Source organism: Apteryx rowi, unplaced genomic scaffold (genome assembly GCF_003343035.1).
Source record: "Apteryx rowi isolate R43461 unplaced genomic scaffold, aptRow1 scaffold_5, whole genome shotgun sequence".
Lineage (NCBI taxonomy): Eukaryota > Metazoa > Chordata > Aves > Apterygiformes > Apterygidae > Apteryx > Apteryx rowi.
This window is the reverse complement of record NW_020450760.1, coordinates 891,795-896,654: the sequence shown is the minus strand read 5'-3', so window position 1 is coordinate 896,654 and position 4,860 is coordinate 891,795. Positions and strand designations below refer to the sequence as shown.

Genomic DNA, 4,860 nt, shown 5'->3' with positions numbered 1-4,860 from the left:
GGCCGGGCGGCAGGTGCGCGGCGCGATGCCCCGCGATGCCCGGCCGCCGCCGCCGCGCCCTGCCCGCCCCCGGGGCGGCTTCTCCCTGCTCGGGGTTGGGGTGAAGCCTCCAGCAAGCCCTTATGCAACAGACGCCTCCCTGGGCGGGGGGGACCGGGCTGGGGTGAGCGTATGTAACTACCCTGCTAAATACCGGGTTAAGCTGGATTTAGAGCGGGAGGCGCCGGGGCAGCCCCCGCGGAGCCTCTGCCTCTTCCCTGGTTACGTGCCGGCGCCGCGGCCCCGCGCTTGCCCCCCGCGCCTCGCCCGCAGCCTCCCCCCGCCACGCCTTCGCGGGCGGGCCGGCTCCCACCCGAGCGGCGCGGAGAAAAAAAAAAGAAAAAATCATATAATTGGGAAAAAAAAAAAAAAGGCTGGAGGACAGGACGGCGCGGCTCCCCCAGGACTTACCGAGGGCTCCGCAGCCAAGACAAGGACCTGCGCGCCTGCTCCCGTACCCCACCGCTGCCACCGCCGCCCTAGCCGAAGTGGAGCCCAGCGCTAGCGCCGCGCCTCTTTTATATAGAGCGGGACCCGCCGCCCCATTGGCCGCTATTTATAGCCCATTCATTCCATTGGGCGAGGCGCGCGGGGGGGCGGGGCGAGTGCCCCGGCGCGGGCCGGGCCAGGCCGCGCTTTGCCGCCATTTTGCTTGGCCCGGTGGAGGCCGGAGGTGTTGGGTGGGTGGGCGCCGGGGGCCGGCGGGGCCCGCCCGCCGCTGCCGAGGGGTGCGGGCTGCCCTGCGGATTCACCGCGCATGGAGACGTGGAGAAAAACCCATCACTGCGTTGCATCAGCATCAGTTTTCCACAGACCACAGTGCCGGTAGACAAACTGACACCAGCACGCGGTGCTTCTTGCCTTTCGGGCGCTCGGCCTTGATCGAGGACTCAATAATGAGTGTGATAACCCGCTGTCGTAACAATAACGGCTTCGTAGTGTCGGCCAGCATGACCTGAGTCATGCGAGTGATTTAACTGCCTCTGCGTTCACCTGATAAAGGCTATTGGTGGTGGTTGTAAATCTATGGCTCAGCCTCCGGCACCTGAAAGTAGTGGGTTCACTTTACAGTTTAATTTGAAGGATCTACTGCTTAGTTCTGTGCTTAGCCTCCAGCGCCTCAAAAGCAGGGGGTTCGTTTTACAGTTTAATTTGAAAGAAAGTATGTTTATTGTGTAAAGCACAGCAAGCCTCCTACTCTGTAATGTGCAAAAAAAAAATTAAGTTGCATTGGAGAGTGGCTTATTTCCTGTCGAAGACAGAAGCAGAAAGGCTGGGGTTTGATCCATTTAAAATTCACCTTAAATTCATGAAAATAGTGCTGTGAGCTTCCATTGGTGTATTTGCAGGAATGAGAAGGATTTGCTCCAAAGTTAGAGAACCTGAGAATTCCACGGTTTGCAAGAATAAGTAAATAAATAGATAAAAAGAATGACTCTCTTGACCTTACTTTCACCTTTATACCTCTTCATAATCTTTCTCTTAAGTGTATCTGTCACAGCAGAATACATGTTTATCCTCCTGTCCAGTTAGGTAGTACATTTATCCATATGAATTCAGATCTAAGTCACAGAGCTGTTTTGTTCAACATGAGTTGTGAGTGCCCAGAGACATCAATAGAAATTATTTCCCCACCACAATTCTTTCAGCACCACAACCAGTACCCTTATTCAGAAGACAAGTGTAAGCAGTTTACAGAACTGTTTAGGGTAAAGAAAAATATAGGAAATCATTACAAAATAAAAATATAGCCTGCTTCAAATAAAAATGCATTGTGTTTGGCTGCCATCCAAATTTCCAGGTTATACCAGGTCTGATATATAGAGATGCTGAATATACAGACCTCTAGAAGTCAAGGGCTTGGCATTTGTGCAAGTCTGATCTCTTATCTCCTGGATCAGAGAACAAATCCTCTCAGTGTCTCCTCTGCCTTTTTAACCTCACAAAATCTTCCCCAACCTTTTAGCAGTCATGTATATTCACATAATGCTCATACTTCAATATAGCGCAAGTTGCAAATAATGCCATTGCTATGCAAGTATGAAATGAATGTAAGTGTAAAATCAGACCCGCTTGTCAGTTATTATTCTTAATTTAGAAGAATATAAATAATACTAAGAAGGTACTCTTACGAGTACAGTTTTGTGGTGTATTTCTTTGCAAACAGCATGCTTGGCTTACCAGAGAAGGTACTGAAGGCTCCTTCTGTCTTATTCCAAAATCTATCACCACACACAGAGAAGCCATCAACTGTTCTTTACTATAACTGTTCTGTAGATTCATGGAGTCAAGCTCACCTCAAGAATCAAATTTCCAGGGATCCATTTCTATTTATTGGATATGCTCTTTTCCTCCCAGTCTTCCAGAACAAGGAACACCAGTCACTGTAGTTATTATAAGCTGGTAGTGCTCTCAATGTGCCATTCATTATGGCACTTCTGATGTACACATGCACATCTCTTTCTCACAAGACTGCTGTCTGAAAAAGAAAGGCACATGAAAAGAGGGTCATGGCGTGAACATAATCAAAATATATCCAATTTACATGTTTAATAAACACTGCGTCCTCTATCCCCTTTTTCTCACCATTATTTGACAAATTTCTAATATGCAGTACGGCAGAAGTGGCTATTACCTGACTGGGTTTTATTCAGACAACATTTTAAGATTTGCTGAAAGCCGTGTGTAAATTGGATCCTGCCTTTGTTACAGTGTCCCATCCCAGCTTCCCTAGTGACTTAATTATAGATGCTGTGCTGTGTGTCAACAGATTCTGATCAACCATTTTATCTAGCTCATCTGCCGAGCGAATACTTTGTTCGGATAAGCCTGTATTGCCTGTTAGACTATGATAAAGGCACCAATAAGTGCCTTCTACTCCAGGACTATGTCTTAGTGCATACTGACTTATCCACTACATTGCAGGTTTGCAGCTCAAGGTGGAAAAGTGGGGTGACTACTCCAGAGATCTCTGTACTGAGCTTTAACAATGAAGAATTAAGGGATGTTAATCATATGCCGTGCAGCTAACTTCCTAAGAGGCTTAATTATAAATGTTGTGCAGCGTACAACTGCAAGAGAAGATGGGTGTTAGCTAGTGAATGCATCTTCTGAAATTACTCAGGTGAACGTGCAGTGAACCTGAAGAACTAGGGGACAAACATTTTCTTGAGAATCCAAAAGAATATCCCAAATTAGGAAATGGCAAGAGAAAGTGGTTCACTGTATATAAACTGAATTGCTTCCAGTGCCTAACTGGCAAAAATTGGTTATAAACTGTCACTAAACAGCCCTTGAAAATGAAATGTAATACTTATGCATTGATAGATGAAAGGATTTGGTTATAGCTGCATCTGACGCTCAACTTCCCAAATGGAACTTTTTTTTCCATTTAAATTAATCGCTTAAGTATATCTGCCTAATTATTATCCTTGGTGTATTTTTTCACACTGGTTGGGCAGCCTGTTGAAAATTACCGGTAATTTCCACAGAGCTGAGTGCCTGCAGAAATTAAGAGTTGTTGGGAGTCTTGATCTTGTATGCAGTCAGGTCCTCAGTGATTTGAACAGCAGTTCATCATGGGAGAGAAAGGGCACAAGAATATAAGCGAAGACAAATACAAGCAATGACACAAAAAAATAACACAGAAAAAAACATGGTAGGTGCAAACATAAAGGCAGAGCGGAGCCATGATTGCCAGTCAGAAAAACAGCTGAGTAGGAGTTTGCCGTTTAAGAAACCCTGAAACTGCATACATTATGTTTAGATTAGATAGATGAAGGAGAGTTTCATAACTAAATAACAAAGACTGCTGCAGTTATGATAGGGGCAGGTATAGCTGGTCAAGAGAGTAACAAAAGACACGCAGGTTCCTGCTCTCGCTGGAGGTCAAGGGCCAGACGTCCCTTGCCTCCATGTGGAACCGCGTTCACGCAAACCTCACCAGTTGCCACCTAGGCAGCTGTTGGGTAAGGACACAATTACTGTGGTTTTGACACCTGAAAGAATAACTCTTCCCCCATTATAAATCATTAAGTGAATTCAGTAACCGTACAGAGACTTATCTGATGGCGGTGAGAACGCTACCCGTAGGCCCAAGGTGATTCACCCGCTGTCTGCCGTGCCCGCACCCCCCCTTGCCCGGTGGCGACGCTCTCCTCCTTGCCGGCCGCCGGCGTCCCCCACGCCGCCGGGGCACCCGCGGCTCCCCACATCACCTCAGTCCCCAGCACGAGGCATAAGGAGGTGTTAATACCACCTTATTTGGGGTTGGGATAACGATTCTGCTCCTCCTGAGCCCACATGCGCCTGCCGGGTTTTTCCGCAGGCTTAAGAAAGCTGGCACGAAGAGGCCGGCCGGCCTCGGCGCCCCTCTCCAGGGTGGCTCCCCTCAGGCCTGAGCGCGGAACCTTCTGGAAGGCGCCTGCGTGGGGGCTGGAGGGGGGAAACGGGGCTCCGCCGGCGGCAAAGCCACTCACCGGGGAAGGGACTTTGCAGGCTCCCCGCGGGCTGCTTTGGGGGTGACAAACACGAGCCCCCGCGGGGCTCCCGTCGCCCCTGCCCGTCGCGGCGGGGCCGCTTTCCCAAGGCTCTGAGGCGGGAGGGGGTCGCCGCTGCCGGGAAGGGCTGCCGAGCCGCCCCGCCGCCCGCAGGCACGCCCGAAGTCCCACTCGGGGGGGGGGGGGGGTCGGTCCGCCCCGGTGCCTCGCTGCGGGGCCGGGACACCCCGGGCCGCGGCAGCCCCCCGGCTCCAGGCAGCGGTGTCGGCGGCGGGGGCGGAGGCGGCGGCGGGGCGGGAGCGTCAGCAGGCTGCGACCGGGG

At 50.6% G+C, this 4,860-nt stretch overlaps 1 protein-coding gene across 3 annotated transcripts in view; it reads right to left on the bottom strand.

The window, feature by feature from the left end:
* Positions 1-513, bottom strand: part of CKB (creatine kinase B) — an 8,164-nt gene extending 7,651 nt beyond the window's left edge. Inside the window, exon 1 of one of the 3 annotated variants that reach the window (XM_026079563.1) lies at positions 451-513. The gene's annotated coding sequence lies outside the window, so the exon portion shown is untranslated. The remainder of the gene's footprint in view (positions 1-450) is intronic. The other 2 variants (XM_026079564.1, XM_026079566.1) reach the window with 2 other exon arrangements.
* Between the last annotated feature and the right edge of the window lie 4,347 nt (positions 514-4,860).